Source organism: Scyliorhinus canicula, chromosome 6 (assembly GCF_902713615.1).
Source record: "Scyliorhinus canicula chromosome 6, sScyCan1.1, whole genome shotgun sequence".
In the NCBI taxonomy this organism is placed as follows: Eukaryota; Metazoa; Chordata; class Chondrichthyes; order Carcharhiniformes; family Scyliorhinidae; genus Scyliorhinus; species Scyliorhinus canicula.
Genome location: NC_052151.1, coordinates 142023774 through 142046575, shown reverse-complemented (window position 1 = coordinate 142046575; position 22802 = coordinate 142023774). Strand labels below are relative to the sequence as shown.

The window sequence follows — 22802 nt, the reverse complement described above, 5'->3', positions numbered from 1 at the left end:
GGGGCTTGGACGGGGCAGAATTTGTAAGGAGCATCCAGGAAGGCTTCTTAAAACAATATGTAGATAGTCCAACTAGGGAAGAGGCTGTACTGGACCTGGTATTTGGGAATGAGCCTGGCCAGGTGGTAGAAGTTTCAGTAGGGGAGCATTTCGGGAACAGTGATCACAATTCAGTAAGTTTTAAAGTGCTGGTGGACAAGGATAAAAGTGGTCCTAGGAAGAATGTGCTAAATTGGGGGAAGGCTAATTATAACAATATTAGGCAGGAACTGAAGAACCTAGATTGGGGGCGGATGTTTGAGGGTAAATCAACATCTGACATGTGGGAGGCTTTCAAATGTCAGTTGAAAGGAATTCCGGATCGGCACATTCCTGCGAGAAAGAAGGATAAATATGGCAAATTTCGGGAACCTTGGAAAACGAGAGATATTGTAGGCCTCGTCAAAAAGAAAAAGGAGGCATTCGTCAGGACTAAAAGGCTGGGAACAGACAAAGCCTGTGTGGAACATAAAGAACGTAGGAAGGAACTCAAGCAAGGAGTCAGGAGGGCGAAAAGGGGTCACGAAAAGTCATTGGCAAATAAGGTTAAGGAAAATCCCAAGGCTTTTCACACATACATAAAAAATAAGAGGGTAGCCAGGGAAAGGGTTGGCCCACTGAAGGACAGGGGAGAGAATCTATGCATGGAGCCAGAGAAAATGGGCGAGGTACTAAATAAATACTTTGCATCAGTATTCACCAAAGAGAAGGAATTGGTGGATGTTGAGTTTGGAGAAGGGTGTGTAGATCGCCTGGGCCACATTGAGATCCAAAAAGACAAGGTGTTGGGCGTCTTGAAAAATATTAAGGTGGATAAGTCCCCAGGGCCTGATGGGATCTACCGCAGAATACTGAAGGTGGCAAGAGAGGAAATTGCTGAGGCTTTGACAGAAATCTTTGGATTTTCTTCAGGTGATGTCCCAAAAGTCTGGAGAATAGCCAATGTTGTTCTTTTGTTTAAGAAGGGTAGCAAGGATAATCCAGGGAACTACAGGCCGGTGAGCCTTACATCAGTGGTCGGGAAATTACTGGAGAGAATTCTTTGAGACATGATCTACTCCCATTCGGAAGCAAGTGGACATATTGGCGAGAGGCAGCACAGTTTTGTGAAGGGGCGCTTGTGTCTCACTAACTTGATACAGTTTTTCAAGGAGGTCAGCTGACGCAGGTAGGGCAGTGGATGTTGTCTATATGGACTTCTATATTGACATGGTCCCTCATGGCAGACTGGTACGAAAGGTGAAGTCACACGGGATCAGAGGTGAACTGGCAAGATGGATACAGAACTGACTACGTCATAGAAGGCAGAGAGTAACAATGGAAGGGTGCTTTTCGGATTGGAGGGCTGTGACTAGTGGTGCTCCGCAGAGATCAGAGTTAGGACCTTTGCTGTTCGCAGTATATATAAATGATTTCGAGGAAAATGTAACTGGTCTGATTGGTAAGATTGCAGACGACACAAAGGTTGGTGGAATTGCGGATAGCAATGAGGACTGTCAGAGCATACAGCAGGATTTATATTGTTTGGAGACTTGGGTGGAGAGATGGCAGATGGAGCTAAATCCAGACAAATGTGAGGTAATGCATTTTGGACGATCTAATACAGGTAGGGAATATACAGTGAATGGTAGAACCCTCAAGAGTATTGAGTCATAGAGATCTAGGTGTACAGGTCCACAGGTCACTGAAAGGGGCAACACAGGTGGGGAAGGTAGTCAAGAAGGCATACGGCATGCTTGCCTTCATTGGCCGGGGCACTGAGTATAAAAATTGGCAAGTCATGTTGCAGCTGGATAGAACCTTAGTTAGGCCACACTTGGAGTATAGTGTTAATTCTGGTCGCCACACTACCAGAAGGATGTGGAGGCTTTAGAGAGGGTGCAGAAGAGATTTACCAGGATGTTGCCTGGTATGGAAGGCATTAGCTATGAGGAGCGGTTGAATAAACTTGGTTTGTTCTCACTGGAACGAAGGAGGTTGAGGGGCGACCTGATAGAGGTCTACAAAATTATGAGGAACATAGACAGAGTGGATAGTCAGATACTTTTTCACAGGGTAGAGGGGTCAATTGCTAGGGGGCATAGGTTTCAGGTGCGAGGGGCAAAGTTTAGAGGAGCTGTATGAGGCATGATTTTTACACAGAGGCCAGTGGGTGTCTCAAACAAGCTGCCGGAGGAGGTGGTGGAAGCAGGGACGAAAGTGATGTTTCAGGGGCATCTTGAGAAATACATGAATAGGATGGGAATAGAGGAATATGGACCCCGGAAGTGTAGAAGATTTTAGTTTAGACGGGCAGCATCGTTGGCGCTGGCTTGGAGGGACGAAAGGCCTGTTCCTGTGCTGTACTTTTCTTTGTTCTTTATTTGTTCAGAATCGTTTTATCAAGTCTCCATCTCTCTAAGCTCCACCCAGCTCCTCAAAACAAAGGTTCTCCGCTCAGGTGGCCAAACTTGTTATTCTCATTATTTTAGCTGATTACCCATTTCCGCTTATGCAAAACAAGAGTTATTCCATTGAAATGCAGCTAACCTTCCACTGACTGACAAATAGGTCATCAGACTCTGTGGTAGGTTGTTGGTTGGTCAAACAAGGTTGTCCCGAATGACAATAGAACGTGAGTGGATCATCGTGGCTGAATGCATCCTGTGTATTCCCACTAACAAGGTTAAGTCTGAATGGGACACAGTAACTCAGGATGTGGGTATATCCTTCTAACTCTTCTGCTAACAGTCTTTACAACCCCTAAATTGCCTGCTACATCTTCAGCCCCATTTCTGGACCCAAGTTCAGGATATCCCCCTATCATAACACCTCCCTTCTTAGAAAAAAAATGAACCATCAATATACACAGATGGCTTCATTATTTTTAACCCTTTTCAATTTGAAACATTTCTTAAGATTACATACAGTTTACATTCTATACGGTACATATCATTTTATCAACACGCAAACATCACATGAATATTGTCCATTGTTGTCTTTTCCCATATCACAGTCGTGATAGGGCATCATAAGAACAAGGAGCAGGAGTAGGCCATCTGGCCCCTCAAGCCTGCTCCGCCATTCAATGAGATCATGGCTGATCTTTTGTGGACTCAGCTCCATCCGGCCCGAACACCATAACCCTTAATCCCTATTTTCTTCAAAAAACTATCTATCTTTACCTTAAAAACATTTAATGAAGGAGACTCAACTGCTTCACTGGGCAAGGAATTCCATAGATTCACAACCCTTTGGGTGAAGAAGTTCCTCCTAAACTCAGTCCTGAATCTACTTCCCCTTATTTTGAGGCTATCACCCGCCAGTGGAAACAACCTGCCCGCATCTATCCTATCTATTCCCTTTATAATTTTAAATGTTTCGATAAGATTCCCCGCTCATCCTTCTAAATTCCAACGAGTACAGTCCCAGTCGACTCAACCTCTCCTCGTAATCCAACCCCTTCAGCTCTGGGATTAACCTCGTGAATCTCCTCTGCACACCCTCCAGTGCCAGTACATCCTTCCTCAAGTAAGGAGACCAAAACTGAACACAATACTCCAGGTGTGGCCTCACTAACACCTTATACAATTGCAGCACAACCTCCCTAATCTTAAACTTCATCCCTCTAGCAATGAAGGACAAAATTCCATTTGCCTTCTTAATCACCTGTTGCACCTGTAAACCAACTTTCTGTGACTCATGCACTAGCACACCCAGGTCTCTCTGCACCGCAGCATGCTTTAATATTTTATTGTTTAAATAATAATCCCGTTTGCTGTTATTCCAACCAAAATGGATAACCTCACATTTGTCAACATTGTATTCCATTTGCCAGGCCCTAGCCCATTCACTTAACCTATCCAAATCCCTCTGCAGACTTCCAGTATCCTCTGCACTTTTCACTTTACCACTCATCTTAGTGTCATCTGCAAACTTGGACACATTGCCTTGGTCCCTAACTCCAAATCATCTATGTAGATTGTGAACAATTTTGGGCCCAACACGGATCCCTGAGGGACACCACTAGCTACTGATCGCCAACCAGAGAAGCACCCATTAATCCCCACTCTTTGCTTTCTATTAATTAACCAATCCTCTATCCATGCTACTACTTTACCCTTAATGCCATGCATCTTTATCTTATGCAGCAGCCTTTTGTGTGGCACCTTGTCAAAAGCTTTCTGGAAATCCAGATATACCACATCCATTGGCTCCCCGTTATCCACTGCACTGGTAATGTCCTCAAAAAATTCCACTAAATTAGTTAGGCACAACCTGCCCTTTATGAACCCATGCTGCGTCTGCCCAATGGGACAATTTCTATCCAGATGCCTCGCTATTTCTTGCTTGATGATAGATTCCAGCATCTTTCCTACTGCCGACGTTAAGCTCACTGGCCTATAATTTCCTGCTCTCTGCCTACCTCCTTTTTTAAACAGTGGTGTCACGTTTGCTAATTTCCAATCCACTGGGACCACCCCAGAGTCTAGTGAATTTTGGTAAATCATCACTAGTGCATCTGCAATTTCCCTAGCCATCTCTTTTAGCACTCTGGGATGCATTCCATCAGGTCCAGGAGACTTGTCTACCTTTAGCCCCATTAGCCTGCCCATCACTACCTTCTTAGTGATAACAATCCTCTCAAGGTCATCACCTGTCATAACCTCATTTCTATCAGTCACTGGCATGTTATTTGTGTCTTCCACTGTGAAGACCCACCCAAAAAACATGTTCAGTTCCTCAGCCATTTCCTTATCTCCCATTATTAAAACTCCCTTCTCATCCTCTAAAGGACCAATATTTACCTTAGCCACTCTTTTTTGCTTTATATATTTGTAAAACCTTTTGCTGTCTGTTTTTATATTCTGAGCAAGTTTACTCTCATACTCTATCTTAGTCTTCTTTATAGCTTTTTTAGTAGCTTTCTGTTGCCCCTTAAATATTTCCCAGTCCTCTAGTCTCCCACCAATCTTTGCCACTTTGTATGCTTTTTCCTTCAATTTGATACTCTCCCTCATTTCCTTAGATATCCACGGTCGATTTTCCCTCTTTCTACCATCCTTCCTTTTTGTGGGTATAAACCTTTGCTGAGCACTGTGAAAAATCGCTTGGAAGGTTCTCCACTGTTCCTCAACTGTTCCACAATAAAGTCTTTGCTCACAGTCTACCTTAGCTAGTTCTTCTCTCATCCCATTTTAATTGCCTTTGTTTAAACACAAAACACTAGTATTTGATTTTACCTTCTCACCTCCATCTGTATTTTAAATTCCACCATATTGTGATCGCTCCTTCCGAGAGGATCCCTAACTATGAGATCATGAATCAATCCTGTCTCATTACACAGGACAAGATCTAGGACCGCTTGTTCCCTCGTAGGTTCCATTACATACTGTTCCAGGAAACTATCGCGGATACATTCTATAAACTCCTCCTCAAGGTTGCCTTGACCAACCCGGTTAAACCAATCGACATATAGATTAAAATCCCCCATGATAACTGCTGTACCATTTCTACATGCATCAGTTATCTCTTTGGTTATTGCCTGCCCCACCATAACGTTACTATTTGGTGGCCGATAGACTACTCCTAGACTATTCCTGATTTCCACCCAAATAGATTCAACCTTATCCTCCATAACACCGATATCATCCCTAACTATTGCCCGGATGTCATCCTTAAATAATAGAGCTACACCACCTCCCTTACCATCCACTCCGTCCTTCCGAATAGTTTGATACCCTTGGATATTTAACTCCCAGTCGTGACCATCCTTTAACCATGTTTCAGTAATGGCCACTAAATCATAGTCATTCACGATGATTTGGGCCATCAACTCATTTACTTTATTCCGAATACTACGAGCATTCAGGTAAAGTACACTTATGTTGGTTTTTTTACCTCTGTTTTGAATCTTAACATCTCCAGTTTTACTCCTTTTAGTATTACTGGGTCTATTCACTGAGCTCCCCTCAGTCACTGTACCTTGTACTGTCGCCCTTTTTGATTTTTGACTATGTCTTTGTCTTGCACTTTCCCCTTACTTCCTTTTGCTTCTGTCCCTGTTTTACTACCTTCCAACTTCCTGCATCGGTTCCCATCCCCCTGCCACGTTAGTTTAAACCCTCCCCAACAGCTCTAGCAAACACCCCCCCCCCCCCCCCCCCCCCCCCCAGGACATCAGTTCCAGTCCTGCCCAGGTGCAGACTGTCCAGTTTGTACTGGTCCCACCTCCCCCAGAACCGGTCCCAATGCCCCAGGAATTTGAATCCCTCCCTCTCGCACCAGCAATCACATTTTCTTTTGGACACTTTTACATTAGTTCTGTGCAAGTAGTCCTGGTATTATTAGACCTAAAAATGGCCTCGGTGACACTCTCCATACTTTTACATAAGAAAACATAATCAATAATTCAGTTAATTGCAGTTGTCTGGCTTTACCAGCAGAGTTTTTTTCCACTTGATTATCTGAGAGCTTGTTGATTATTGTTGCAGCATTCATCATCAGTTGGTCACATTTATTTCTTTGAGGATGTTGAAGATAGCCAAATATAATTGGTAGCAGCTGGTGCATTTAGACAGTGTGAAACACCACTCATTTCATGTTGAAAGGTTTGCTGACTATTCTGGCTGCATTTTTACCAGCTATTCAGCCTCCAGATTCCTTATTCCACCACGGACAATGCTCTCTCTGAAATGGTGAGACAGCTTTAGTCCTTCATCTGTTCCTCCTGACCAGATCCTAGTGTCAGCACGTCCTGTGTCACCATTGTGATAGGAATATGACTGCTCTTGCACCTACACAGTTCCTTTCATTACAATCTGCTGCCTTGAGTAGCTCTCTCACTTGGTGTCGGTGTTTTTGCTCCTCTCTGATCTCATGCAGATAATTGCTGGTATGCTGAAGTTCATGTGCAATCTAATGCTGGAACGCAGCTTTCTTCTGAATCTGCCTTTCCAGACTAGCTTTCTTTTCGATGTAATCACCACTGATGCCTCCTGCTGGATGATGTTTCCAGACCAGTTGCTTCTTAGCCTTTTGTTCTTCATTAACTCAGTCAAGTGTTCTGTTTTACGTTTATGTAAATCAGCCATCTCCGATTGTACCTGTGCTGTCGTTAATGGATTGAGTTTGCATGGGTGTTGTTTAATGGGAAAAGGCATTTTCTATAGCTACATCTTGCTAAATTACTTTTGTGCATCCCAAGTTATCCCCCCACTCAGCTCTGTGCACCGTAATGACTCTTTCAAGTCATTATGATGTTCCTCCGGAAGATTACTCAATAATTTATCCCACTTTTTGAATGTTTCCTTGTTGCCCAATTTAATTTGAGGAATGTTTAATTCAGAATTATCTGGATTTATTCCTTCTCCCCGAGTTACAATGACTAACACTTCCTCCTTCTTTCCTTCTCTGTCAAAATAACTTTTTAGCATATTAATCTGACACACCGAGTTCTCCTTCTCCTTGGCATTCTTATCAAATGATTCACCTCACTCCGTTCCTTTCAATCTGATAAGGCCCACTAAATCTTGCTTTTACTGGTTCGTCAAATGCGGGAATTGGTATTAAAGGTGCTAGTTTGATTCAGCCTGAGGTTTCCCTGTTACCTGACATGTGTGACATGCATGGCAAAATTCAGCAACATCGTTATGCAGTCCAAGCGAATCAAAATTTCTGTGTGCTTTTGCTCGAGACTTCCTTACCCCTAAATGACCTCGTACTGGAACCCCATGCGCTACCTGCGAAGCCTCCTTTCTATAACCCACCGCTAATACCAGTTGATGAACTTCTGTCCCTTTCTCATCTGCTTGAATCTATAACGGTCTCCATTTTTCAATTAATATGTTATTTCTAATGTAATAACATTCCGGCACACACACAGATTCCATTTCTGTATATGCTTTCTGGTATAACTTGTTTTTTTGTTGTAATTGAACTAGACATCTGCTACATCCACCACCTGCTCTCTTGCTGTACCACACATTTGATGAAACATGGTTCCTGACAATTCTTCCTCCACTTGCTCTTGTTCTTTACTAACCAGCTGATCAAATATTGTTTCTGACAATAGAACTCAGCCTCCATACAGCATTCCTCAGCTTTTCTTCCACCTGTCTCAGCGTGTGGCTTTGAGATCGGGTTCCTCCCTGATATACTTTTTGCAACATATCTATTGTCTGATAATCCACCGGGTTTTCAACTACAGTAGGCTGTACTCCCACCTGTGATCCAGCTATATCATTCCCCAGGATAAGTTACATTTCTGGCGATGGTATTTCTTCTATTATTCCTACTACCACTTCTCAAAAGACTCTCTAACCTTACCTTGCATAGTGGCACACTACTGCTCTCACCACCGATCCCACATATTACCACCTTTCCCGACAATGTGCCTTCCAAGCCACATATGTCCTTATCTCTCATCATTAAAGACTGACTTGCTCCTGTCTCCCCAAAGATCTTAATCTCCTTATCTACTGCTGTTTGTACACATGAGTAAACAAATAAAATCCTTTAAAAGTTCTGATGTCTGCTTATCTACCAGCCTCTGAACAGGCTGTTAACACTGTGGCACCTCTTCCACTGGGACAGTATTTTTTCTACCACTTTAATAAACCCAACTAGCTTATCCTTTTTACCCAGTCTTCCCAGTACTTTTCATAAGCCACCAACACTGCAACTTCACATGTTCAACTTTATTACAATGAAAACATGGGGTTTTCTTGTTTCTATCATTGGTTTCCTTTTTACTCTCGAGGTACTCTCCTTATCACCAGCTAACTACATCTCCTCTGCAGAGATTCCATGAACTTCTCACGTTTCCAGTTACTATTTGTCACAGATTGAAATCGATGTTGGATACTAAACTTTGCTTTATGCACCAACTCAGCATTGCCAGCTATTTCTGCGGCCTGTCTAGTTGTTTTAACTCTGCTCATCCACGCGAGTTCTCACTATTGCGAGAAGTGACTCTTTAAATTCCACTAGAATTATCTCCCAAAGCACCTCATACGTTTGGTTTATTTTTAGTGCTCTTGTCCACCTATCAAAATAAGCTTGTTTAATTCTTTTGAATTCTATATAGGTCTGATCTGGTTCTTATATTTCTAAAAGTCAGTCGGTGGACTTCTGGCACTAGTTTGTAGGCACTCAATATGGCTTTCTTCACCACATCATAATCTCCAGATACCTCCTCTGATTGTGAGGCAAACACATCACTAGCTCTACCTACCACCTTTTTTTGAACCAACACCACCCACATGGTTTTTGGCCAATTCAATTGTTTAGCTACTTTCTCAAAGGATATAAAGTATGCTTCAACATCATTCTCATTGAATCTTGGCAAGGCTTGCATATATTTAAACATGCCCCTACTAAACCTTTGACTAGGAGATATTTCTTCTTCCTTTAAACCTCCTCAGCTTCTGCCTTTGCCTCCAACTAAGTTGTTGCTCTCCTTCCAGTGCCAGTTTCTGAAGTTCAAACTCTCTCTTTCCTTTGCTTATGCCACTCTCGCTTTCTCTTTCTTCCTTGGCTAATCTTTCCCTTTCCATTTGGAAAATCCTCTTTTTCTTTGGCTTCATTTATCATCGCCATTTCTCTCAGGTTTTGTTGCATTTCCAAGTCTTTTATTTTAAATGGGATTCAAGCTAATTCTAATGGGTTGGACTGCCTTACTGGCAAGTTTAAATATTGAGCTATGGCTTGTATTTTCTCTACCTTCTTTAACCCTTTGACAGGGCTAACTGCAGTTTCTCAGCCAAACTCAAGAGCTTTGCTTTCAATTTCCCTTTTAAATTTTCCCGAGTGATTTCCTCCACCCCCAGACCATCTTTTGCAATTGAAGGGCCATGGTCAGTCTCTCCGCTATTCAATATTTCAAACCCAGAAAGAATGCAATCGATCCACACACCGACTGCCTTTAAGTTTGATACCTCAAGCCAAACAAGGAATTATAATTAAGAATCCCGGCCACGAGCCCCCAATTTGTTTGGGATGTCTGGTCAGCCCTCAACCATGTTTATATCAGTCATGATTAAATGGCGGAGCAGACTCGGTGGTCCTAGTGGCCTAATTCTGCTCCTATGTCTTATGGACTAAGATACTGAACCAGACATGTAACATTTGAAACATTAAAGTTTGAGTGGATCATCCTGGCTGAATGCATCCTGTGAATTCCCACTAACGAGATTAATTCTGAATGGCACAACGTAACTTAGGCTGTGCACAAATACCTCTAACTCTGCTGCCTGCAGTCTTTATAACCTCTAAATTGCCTGCTACATCTTGAATCCCATTTCTAGACCCAAGTTCTTCCTATCATAATAATGCACTCTGATCTTCGGAGTTTCCCAGGATCCTGCCATTCATCATCTATTCTCTTGCCTTGTTTGTCCTGTCCAAGAGCATCACCTCACACATATCTGGATTCTATTTGCCTGATCAGCCCATCTATATCCTCCTGTAATCTAAGGCTATCCTTCTCACTGTTTTCCACCCCACCAATTTTCATTTAAGCCGCAAACTTACTGATGAATCCTCCTACATTCATATCTAATCACTTATAATAACCAAAAAATTCAATCAAGTTGGTCAGACATGACCAGCTCTGGAAAGAGAGCATCATTAACCAGCAAGATGAAGTGGTGTGCTGCCATTTGCGAGATGTCACCATGGTTCACAACTGATCCATGGAACGATAAGAGTAAAATCGTTCAAGAACACAGTGACTCTGGTAGCTAATGTCACGGTATGGTAACCAGTACTGTGAGATGAGAGATCTTCAGCACAAGAGCATGATGTCTGTCACTATCTGCCTGGAATGTTGCTATCTCCTGAAGCACTGAGCTCGGTTGATGCCTCGGGACAGTCATGATTGGCTTTCTAATGTGTACCCCCCCCCCCCCCCCACCCACCCCCACCCCCACCTAAAAAATTGACAGCTCCTGAAATTCATCTATCCACTACCTTCGAGCTATTAGTGTGTTTCTTAACCAGTTCAATTGGTCTAATTGGAAGGAGAGTGGTGCCAAAAGTTTGCTCCCCATGTCTCCGACCTCGGTTTCTGCCTTCATGGATCCTGAAAGTTCAGCCCCACAGTGGTGAATGAGAATTGACCAAATCAGGACACGGACTGAAGAGTTCTGGCGGAGTTCAAGTTTACGGTGCAAGGTGGGGTGCCAGCTGGAAGAGCACTGGAATGGGCAAGTCTCGAGTTCAAAATATGCTCGCACACTCTGGGGTAGTGCGCAGTTAATTTCAGCCCTACTTGACCCAGTGTCGCAACACAATTGAAATTAACAAACCGAGAGAGAGAGAGAGAGAGACACAGAGAGAGACACAGAGAGAGACACAGAGAGAGAGACACAGAGAGAGAGAGAGACACAGAGAGAGAGAGAGACACAGAGAGAGAGAGACACACAGAGAGAGAGAGAGATAGAGAGAGACACACACAGAGAGAGACAGAGAGAGACACAGAGTAAGAGAGAGAGACACAGAGTAAGAGAGAGAGACACAGAGTAAGAGAGAGAGACAAAGGTTAAGAGAGAGAGAGAGAGACAGAGCGAGAGAGAGAGACACAGAGAGAGCAAGACAGAGAGAGAGAAAGAGACACAGAGAGAGACACAGAGAGAGACACAGAGAGAGACACAGAGAGAGACACAGAGAGAGACACAGAGAGAGACACAGAGAGAGACAGACAACAGCTCATAAATTCTTCTCGCAGTGTCCAGGATCCGACTGTCCCTTTCTGGGTCCTCTGAAAATCATTCCACAAAGGTAGGACCCAATCGTGTCGCGTCTTTTCGTCCGACGTCACTTCGTCCAACGACACTTCGTCCACGTCTTTTGGTCCAACGTCTTTTTGTCCGCCCGTCTTTTGGTCCAACGTCACTTCGTCCAATTATCCAATTACAAATTAACTCCGTATAAAACCATTTAATTGATAAAATGCAAGTACAATACAGCAAGTGAATTTAATTGCTAAAATGCAAGTAATTGATAAAATGCAAGTAAAATGCAAGTTGAAAAATGCAGTTAAAAAGTTAAAAAATCTACAAATGCAGTTAAAAAATCTAAAAGTTTACTAATTACTTAAAATTCCCGAAATTACTTAAAATTGATGTAAATTGTAAATTCCCGAAATTCCCTAAAAGTTAATAATACCTGCAATGTATGCCCCACATTCTCGAAATGTCTCCATTCTTTGTTTATCTGATGCCCAGTCTTTTTCAGGTTTAAAGCTCTTCGGATATATTGTAGAATATCCCGAAATTACTTAAAATTGATGTAAATTGTAAATTCCCGAAATTCCCTAAAAGTTAGATTTCCAGAACTGTACCCGAGAGAGAATAATGGGGAGAGGACAAGATGATTTGATATTCTACAATTCCGACAGACACAGATATAAGTGGGAGTCTAATTGGATTTAGACAATGAGTGCAGTTCTGAAAGAAACAGATTTCAACTCGATTTTCGTCGAGTGATTAAAACCTCTGGTTGGCAGTGGGTTCTGACATTACAGGTCTGAAATGATCAAATATTCCATCAGATACAATGGCTCTCATCACGCTGGAGCATACATGGGTGAATATCCTGCAGCTTATCTTAATAATGTCTGAAGATCAAGCAGCACAAATGCAGAACTCCACCTCAAGAGGCGAAATAGATGGAGAGGATCCTTGAGCAGTAACATTGAAAAACTAAATTAAACTATTTGTAATTGGATAATTGGACGAAGTGACGTTGGACCAAAAGACGGGCGGACAAAAAGACGTTGGACCAAAAGACGTGGACGAAGTGTCGTTGGACGAAATGACGTCGGACGAAAAGACATAGCACCGGACCCAATAACCCCGTCACTGGGCAGAATTAGGCCTTTGGCCAATTCAATGCTACCAGCCAACTATTCGAACTGAATCCCTCCGATCTCTCGGGTGCTAGAAAGTTTGAGCTCTGCTCTTCAAAAGCGAAATCTCCAAAAGCACAGTGTGCTATTTTGCAACTTTTGAGTTCCTCACTTACTCTGCTTGACATAAAGGTGCATGGCCACTAAATATCCATGGATCAAAATGATAAGACAAAGTAAAACAAATGCGAAATAAGGGAATCAACAGGAAGGGTCTTTACAATGTGACTGAGGGTTTCAGCGCATGTAAGCTGACACAGGGACTGTATTACAAATATCACGTTTTATGATTCATATTGATTTTAGGAGTATAATTTTTAGATTGAGGATTCAAATTTTTAAATGTAGAATGAATGAAAACACGTGGGACGGGATTCTCCCACAATTGGCGGGATGGCCGACGCTGCCGCCAAGAGTGGCGCGAATGACTCTGGCATCAGGCCGCCCGGAAGTTGTGGAATGCTACGCACTTCCGGGGCCGGTGCCAGTGGTGTTGGCCCCATGGGCCGGTGCCAGTGGTGTTGGCCCCATGGGCCGGCTCATACGCAGAACCGCCGGCATGTTCTGGCACATGCGCAGGGGGTTTCTTCTCCGCGCCGGCCACGGTGGAGCCTTACAGAGGCCGGCGCGGAGGGAAGAGAGTGCCCCCACGGCACAGGCCCGCCTGCAGATCGGTGGGCCCCGATCACGGCCAGGCCAGTGCTTCCCCCCCTCCCCCGCAAGGACTCCGCCCGCCGCCCTCCAAGCCAGGTCCCAGCGGGATGGACCATGTCAACCCCGCCGTCAGGACTGGCCGATAAAATGTGGCCTCTTGGCCCATGGGGGCCCAGAGAATTGTCAGGGGGGCCGCGACCAGTGCGGCACAATCCCCACCCAAAAATACGGCGGGGGGGGGGGGTCGGAGAATCCCGTCCCAGGTTTGAGAAACTGGTGAACAGAACAAAAAGTAATTGGAAATCAATGGGTGACATATGTTAATTGTGGACAATAATAACGAGGAGTATTAGCAACTAAACAATTGACTACTTTCTCTGCACTTCCCAGTTGTATACAGTTATCTCAATAAGGGGTTGAAATTGTACATAGGGTTTCCCAGAACAAAGGGACAATTTGAGAATTGGAGAAAATTAGTTTTAATCTCCATCCAGGACATGCCAGGTGCATGGATAGATTCAAGGGAGGTTTCTGGTGAGAGCGGATTTGGGTTTCATCTATGTGACTTCTCACAGAAACAGTCAGTGAAGACTAGATTCGGAGCTGTAGTGCAGCTGGAACCAGTAGCAGAGCGCTTCTGGGAACCAGGGGTGGGATTTACCACAGCCCGCCTTTGGCCAGTAGCAGGATCTTCTGGTCCTGTTGATGTCCCTGGGTTTCCAACTGAATGCACCCCTCATCGCCATGAAATCCATGGTGGGGGTGCAACGTCAGCAGGGCCGGAAGATCCCACCGGCATGAACAGCTGTAAGGTTCCGGCCCAGTTGTACATATGGTTTACAGTCACTAAACAAGAGAACAGTGAGATTCATACTTGAGCATAGTGAGGTGTTGAAGAAGAGTTGGAAGGTTTGCTTCGCCAAATGCGAGTGCAAGGACGAATGGAGCATGGTGTTGAGATAGAGGGTCAGCTACGATTGTACTGAATGGCCTACTCCAGTTCCTATTTTTTAATGTTTCGAGGCCTCTTTTTACTTTATCTAAACTGCACATTCTGGATTTTACACCCCTGTTCTTCCAATATCCCCCTTCAGTGAAAGGAGCTGGTGAATTAAATGCACAAACCCCAGTCTGATTCCATTCCCACTCCCACATAGATGGGAAAAGCTTTGTTTTGGTGCAATTTTTACCAAACGGGTGAGCTACTCTGTGGCAAAAATCCAGGCCCCAACATTATTTAATAGCATTACTTTTTTAAAAATAGCATAGTTTTTGATTAAAATGTAAATCTTTGCAGGGTCATAACTCTTAAGTTAAGAAATTGGAGTTTGAATTTATTTTCCAAGTCTTCACCAAGAGTATAACAACATAGACAGGCGATGTTCCAGAGGTGAGAATAAATGGTCTCAGTGATGGAAAGGATATAGGACGAGACGCTGAACTCAGGGTCAAATATGATAGCTAGGTTGCAAACAGACTGGTTCAACCTAGGCTGTGGCCAGAGAAAACAATAAAGTTGGTGGCTATGGAATGGAGGTTTTAGTGCAGGCCAAAGACGATGGCTTCAGTTTGTCAATATTTAGTTGGAAGAAATTTATGCTCATCCAATAATGGATTTTGGAAAAGCAGCATGCAAAATCAGAAACAGTGAAGAGGTTGAGAGGGGTAATACTGCTGCAGAACTGGATGTCATCAGTGCACACATGGAACCTGCTGAGTTTGCAGACAACGATGATGCACTGAACAGCATGTAAATGAGAAATAGAAGGGGGGTGGGGCAAGGATCTTTGGGTATTCCAGAGGTAACCAAGTAGAAGCAAGAAGAGAAGCCATTACAGAAAATTTCCTGGCAATGTGTGCGGGTCATTGGGACGGCATTAGGCAGCATGACGGTACAGTGATTAACATTGCTGCCTCACAGCGCCAAAGATCCAGGTTTGATTCTGGCCTTGGGTGACCGTGTGGAGTTTCCAATTCTCCCATTGTCTAGGTTTCATCCGGGTGCTCTGGTTTTCTCCTGCAGTCCAAAGATATGCAGGTTAGATGGATTGGCCATGCTAAATGGCTCCTTGGTGTTCAGAGATGTGCAGGTTAAGTGAGATACGGGGATAGAGCGGGGTAGTGGGCCTAGGATGCTCATTCAGAGGGTTGGTGCAGACTCAATGGTCCGAATGGCCTCCTTCTGCACTGCAGGAATTCTATAGAAAGACTAGATAAATAGTAACAGAACCAAGTGAAGTTAGTGCTATTCATGGAAGATAATGATGATATTGTTAACTGTGATAAAAGACTGCAGACAGATCAAGAAGGGTGAAGAGGCATAGTTTACTTTTGTCACGGTCACCTAGGGTGTCTTTTTTGACTTTGATAAAGGCTATTTCAACATTATAACATGAGCAGCAACAAAAGTAGAGGAATTTAAACTTGGAGATAAGGAAAAGATGGGTATAGATTTGAGACAAAAGCATGGTTTTGGAGAGGAAAGGAAATTTGGGTCAGTAGTTTGCAAAGACCTAGGGGGTAAGCATGAGGTTTTTTTTGAGGAGCAGGATGATGACAACAACATATATGAATAGGAGTAAGTTAGAGAAGATGTTACAGTTAATAATATCAGCTGACAAAGCAACCCGAGAGGGAATTTGGTAGCAGCAGATTGGTGGGAATAGGGTTATAGTTATAGAATTTACAGTGCAGAAGGAGGCCATTCGGCCCATCGAGTCTACACCGGCCCTTGGAAAGAGCACCCCATTTAAGCCCACAGCTCCACCCTATCCCCGTAACCGCACCCAACCGTTTTGGACATTAAGGGCAATTTAGCATAGCCAATCCACCTTTGGACTGTGGGAGGAAACCGGAGCACCCGGAGGAAACCCATGCGGACATGGCGAGAACGTGCAGACTCCGCACAGACAGTGACCCAAGCCGGGAATCGAACGTGGGACCCTGGAGCTGTGAAGCAACTGTGCTAACCACTGTGCTACCGTGCTGCCCACAGAGCTGGAGTGGGTCTTGGGTACAGAATGAATTTGGAGTTTAGATTATTCGGGGAGCTAAGGGGAAAGCTAGAGACAGATGCAAGCTCAGGGCTAGGGAAGGGAGGAATTCTGATATCTTCACAAAACAAAAGCCTTCATCCATACAACATGGTGTCTGTTACAAAAGCAAACTAGTTTAATTTGGTTTGATTTACAGACACACATACACAAATGACCATAAGAGGGAACTATTATAGGAACCTTAGCACAAGTTTGGCCTGGCAGACGAGGGGAAGGGAAGGAGACCACAGAGGTAACCAAACGGGTAATCTCAAAGTTAAGTGACAAATAAGTCTGTAGTGATATGTATACGTGATGGTATATAAAGAGTTAATGACGACATCATAGTGTAAGACAACCATCAGATGGCAGTACTTAATTCATGAATAAATAAGTGAACTCAAAGTATCTTGGGTCTCTTCGAACCAGGAGTGACTAGATAGCAGCTAGAGAGAGATAATAGCATAGTTAACATGTGTAGTTAAATATAGTTAATACTTATTCTGAATTACTAATTATAGTTCTGTAAGAGTGAACAAACTCAACATTTAATTTATTATTCATCAAACCTATTTTGCTTTGAACTTAAGATTGGTAGTTTCTTTAGAATCTAACCATCAGACCATTCAGGAAGTAAAGCAAAGAGTAAAGACATATTACAAACAACTAATATAACAAATTGCATGAACTCTTCATGCCTCTTACTCGAGGTGAAGGTGTAGGGAAGAGGCTTGAGAAGACTGTTTGCATTTAAGAGAAGCCAGGGATTATCTTTGCATTCCAGGATGATCTTGAAATAGTGAGCAATTTTGGCATAGGAGAACAGGTTATAATACTGGTTTATGTAGTCCACTCAGATCTCCCAATAAACAGCTAAATTGTTTGGCATAAAAATTCAAATTGTGACCCTTGAACTTAAGTAGAAATGTGGAACACACCACAAGTCAGTGGAAGTAAGCCAAGTAATGCAACAGAGGAAGTTCAGCAGAGAATATTCTCAGTTAAATGCAGCAGCAAAGTGAAGGTAACAGTGAAATCAAAAAACCAGCAGGAAATAAGATTTGACCAATGGGCAGCATATTTCTACCCAGGACCCCACATAGCTTCAGGGTGAAGCCAGGAAGTCATCAGCACGCTTAAGTGCAACCCAATGGTTAAGGGCTGCAGTGCGACGTGGACACTGTGGGCGGGATTCTGTGATCCTGAGGCTAAGTGCTGACGGCGTCGGAAACGCCATCGCGTTTCCTGACGGCGTCAACACAGCCTCAGGATCAGCAATTCTGGCCCCTACAGGGGCCAGCACGGCACTGGAGCAGTTCACGCCGTTCCAGCGTGAACTGGCCGCCGCGGGATCCGCACATGCGCAGTGGCATCAGTGCCAACGCGTGCATGTGCAGTGGCTCCCTTCAACGCGCCAGCCCCGACGCAACATGGCGCAGGGCTACAGGGGCCAGCGTGGAAGAAAGGAGGCCCCCAGCCAGAGAGGCTGGCCCGCCGATTGGTGGGCCCCGATCGTGGGCCACGCCACATCGGAGCCCCCCCCCCCCCCCCCCCCCACCCTCCTCACAGGCCGCTCCCCGACCCTTCCACGCTGAGTTCCCGCCGGCTGAGAGCAGGTGTGGACGGCGGCGGCGGGACACGGGTTTTTTTTTAAAACAACGGCCGCTCGGCGGGCCGGCTGCGAAGAGCGGCCCCCGACTGACACCGCGCCAACCATGCCGGCGCCAATGGCGCGGTTCTCTGCAGATGCCGTCGTTGGGTGGTGTGGCGCAATTCACGCCGGTCGTGGGGATTCTCCGGTGCGGCCCCGGGCTGAGAGAATCCCGCCGTGTGTACTTAAATAAGTTTGCTTCAAGCTTGAAGAGTGGAAGGACAGCAGCTATGCAGACATTGTAATTCCATCTTTAACACTAAAAATAATGAAGTCCTAATGGAAGGTGAATTAGGGAAATCAAATGTGAGCAGAATTCAAGCTGTCACAAACAGTATATAATTTAAAAAGCATGGGGATACAGTGTCGGAAGTGCCAATATGCTGTATCCAGGTAGCTGAACATACAGATTGGGCTAAAATCTCTCTCTATTATGCAGGGTAGAAGATTGTAAGCAATAGGAGTAAGAAGGATAGCAATATACTGAGTTATGAAGAAGAGGAATTCAGCAGGGGCCTGTTAGCCTGGAAACCATCTTAACATGAAACAGTTTTCAATTTAAAGCAGGAATGATTTGTCTCACATGGACAGCAGCAATACATTATATAACTACATTACACCACATTATATGTAATGTAGTGGTGCCTTCATTATTACCATGGTGATTTTCGCAGAGCAGACATGGCAGAGCTCCATATGAGGTGAAAGAGATGAAAACAGAATGCTGTTGGTTATTTTGACAGGTTGCAGATAAACTTGATTTTGGCTCCAGGTCAAATATGAAAGAACTTTCAAGCAATACAATAAAATCAACAAAATTTAAGCAATGAATTGATTGAGCCAGGGGATAGACAATGTATGTTACAGTAAACATACTGCATTTCATGAGCCCACAACATCCCCGTAATGCAGAACATTTGGACCGATTATTGGCTTGAAAAATTAAAATGCGGCATACCTTAGTTCAAAACATGAGTGGATCTTGGCCGCACCACTTCCTGGCACAGTTTACTTTTAGTATCGCACTCAACAGAAACAGTTCTGCACCTGTTGCATAAGACACATGAAAAAACAAAATCTTACTGTTCTGCTTCACAAAAGGTTTTTTAAAACTTCCAAAATAAAAAAATGCTTCAAACTAAAAGGAGTAGTGTTTCTTCAAATCACTTTAAAGTCATAATGAATTTTAAACTTTTATTTGTCATATATTTCTCCTGTAGGCATTGCCTAAACTGACATATTGGCATCAACACCCTTCAGAGCTAGTCCCAGTGGCAATTTGGTGTGAGAGTGTCACAGGAGGGAACGCAGGGAGGTTATTTCACCATGAGGAGGTATCACAGGTAATTCCAATCCTAGCTCAGGGTTACTGATACAACAACAACTTATATTACTGTAGCATTTTTAACATATTGAAACGTCCCAAGGTGCTTCACATACAGAACAAAGTATGACAGCAACAAAAACTGTTCCATCAGCATAGCGAGGTGCGACTGAATAAGGCTGGTCAGTCTACTGACAGTTGTCTTACTAACATTGTTTTCTTCGATGTGCTGTGGCAGTGTGGGGAACAAGTAGTAGTTTTGGCCTTTTACTCAAAATTGCCAAACTTTCAATAATATTTGAAAAGCATCTATTTGTAACCATCATCCTTCTCTTGCAATTTAGGTTCAGTTCGTTTAGAATTGAAAAGATGTCACCAGGTATACATTCTTAGCATTAAACTGTGATCACCAATGAATCTGCCAGAGGGGATGACGTCTCATGGAGGAAAGTGTGGATTTAACACCTCAATTCATAAATTTTGCAAAGCACCTGTCCCCTTGACAGCCAACATACATCTGTGTGGAATAATAAATGTGTGTGCTCGGCCCTCTTTTTGGAACACCGACCGTCGAAAAGCCTGGATTGAGTGCGCTGCGTTTAATAAAATTCACAAATTTCACGATTCCTTTCAACATACAAGATCGATGGAATTCCTTTTGATGTTAATGCCTCGCGGTGAATAAAGCAATCATTGCAAACAATGACCCGACCAGCTGTATGCTTAATCCTTGTAACTGGATGGTTATGGACTGGATGGAGTACACCCCCGGGTTCTGAAAGATAGCTGAGGAGATGCTGGAGGTATTGTTTTTTTTTAATTTAGAGTATCCAATTCATTTTTTCCAATTAAGGGGCAATTTAGCGTGGCCAATCCACCTAACCTGCACATCTTTGGGTTGTGGAGGCGAAACCCACGCAAACACGTGGAGAATGTGCAGACTCCACACAGACAGTGACCCAGAGCCAGGATCGAACCTGGGAACTTAGCGCCGTGAGGCTGCAGGGCTAACCCACTGTGCCACCGTGCTGCCAGTGAAGGCATTGATGGTAATCTTTCAGGAATTACTGGAGTCAGGAAGGGTCCCAAGAGACTGCAAAATGGCAAATGTAACACCCCTGTTTTAAGAAGTTAGGAAGGCAGAATTGGAAAATGATAGGCCGATTAGCCTGACTTTGGTCCTTGGTAAGATTTTAGAGTCCATTATTAAGGATGAGATTGCAGAGTACTTGGAACTGCATGGTAAAATAGGGGTGAGTCAGCACGGTTTAGTCAAGGGGAGGTCATGCCTGAAAAATCTGTTAAATTCTTTGAGGTAACAAAGAAGTTAGACAAAGGAGAGCCAATGGATGTGATCTATTTGGATATCCAGAAACCTTTGACAAGGTGCCGTACAGGAGCCTGCAAAATAAGAAAAGAGCCCATGGTGTTAGGGGCAAAGTACTGGCATGAATAGAGGATTGGCTGACTGGTAAAAGGCAGAGAGTGGGATAAAGGAGTCTTTTTCAGGATGACAGCTGGTGACCAGTGGTGTTCCACGAGGGTCAGTGCTGGGACAACTATTCACGATATACATTAACGATCCGGAAAAAGGCCCTGTATCTAAGCGAGGAGTGCTGGTCTTGGAGGGGTCCAAAGTAGGTTCACAAGAATGATCCCCAGAATGAAGGGCTTGTCATATGAAGAGAGGTTGAGGACTCTGGGTCAGTACTCGATGGGAGTTTAGAAGGATGACGAAGGAACTCTTTGAAACTTACAGAATGCTGAGAGGTCTAGATAGAGTGGACGTGGAGAATATGTTTCCACTGGTAGGAGAGACCAGAACTCGAGAGCACAGCCTCAGACTGAAGGGACAATCTTTTAAAACTGAGATAATGAGGAATTTCTTCAGCCACAGCGTGGTGAATCTGTGGAACTCTTTGCCACAGAAAGCTGTGGAAGCCAAATCACGGTGTCTTTACGATATAGATAGGTTCTTGGTTAATAAGGTGATCAGGGGTTATGGGGCGAAGGCAGGAGAATGGGAATGATAAACATATCAGCCATGATTGAATGGCAGAGCAGACGCGATGGGCCGAATGGCCCAATTCTGCTCCTATAACATACGGTCTGTAGCTCTGCTGTTTTTCCAATGACATGTTGGCTGCCCCATCGCTTGTGATTCCTCTGCAACTAACCAGCCACGCCCGCACTTTTCAATCACGTAACTATTCAATGCTTCAAAGATCCGTGCGCTAGTCGTGCTGGTTGGTAATGTCAAGCAGCACAGCAAATCCTCAACAAATTCTTTGTGCTAAATAAACCTAACGTATACAAGCAAGGTTGCACAATCCAACGTTTGTACTTTTATCCAGTTGTACTGCGAACTCCTGGGCTAACTTTAAAAAAAAAAGCTGTACTTCTGAATTCTCAACAGTATCATGAAATTGGCGAGCCACTGTGTTATCACTAAGGGGGATGCATTTCAGTTTTTCAACTGAATTTCTCATTTGAGACCATGGAAGCCATGTCTCATGAGGCAGGAAGAATTAATCTCTCTGTAACAGTATAGGGAATTTTCTCTTTATCTACACAGTAAGCTACTATGCAAGAGGTTAAGTGCACTTTGTCGGGGCAGCACGGTGGTACAGTGGTTAACATTGCAGTCTCATGGCGCCAAGATCCCAGGTTTGATCCCGGCTCTGGTTCACTGTCCGTGTGGATTTCCACATTCTCCCCGTGTTTGCGTGGGTTTCGCCTGCGCAACCCAAAGATGTGCAGAGTAGGTGGATTGGACACACTGAATTGCCCATTAAATAGAAAAAAATTAATTGGGTGCTGTAAAAAAAAATTTTTATTGCGCTTTGTCACTCAATGTTAAATTTATGCCACGGTTTTGAGCTGATGATTTACGTTCTGACTGCATCCTTTGAAAAAGTCAATAGGTTTGTTCTCGAGATTGCCATGCTTAATCTTCAAATGCCTTTGCAATTTCAAGGGTTTTAAACTCTGTTACCATTATTTCCCTGCATACAACACACATGGGCTTTGCATCCTGTTTTGCTTTGGCACAAGTAACAAAACCATTCCTCAAGAAATCATCTTTATACTATTTTGTTCCGGATTTTAGTTTTTTTTTGTAGGCTGTTCACCAGACGGCGTGATGCTCTGTGCAGAGCTAACAATAGCACTGCTCTGCCCTGTCGTGGATTCTCTGGAGCAGTTCTCTCC

The 22802-nt window shown here is 43.9% G+C and overlaps 1 protein-coding gene across 6 annotated transcripts in view; it reads right to left on the bottom strand.

Annotated features, from left to right (window-relative positions):
• The window catches only part of LOC119967541 (CYFIP-related Rac1 interactor A), a 335741-nt gene that overhangs the window by 213422 nt on the left and 99517 nt on the right, over positions 1-22802 (bottom strand). For all 6 annotated transcript variants that reach the window (XM_038800231.1, XM_038800233.1, XM_038800232.1 and 3 more), the window contains exon 2: positions 19227-19315. The gene's annotated coding sequence lies outside the window, so the exon portion shown is untranslated. The remainder of the gene's footprint in view (positions 1-19226; positions 19316-22802) is intronic.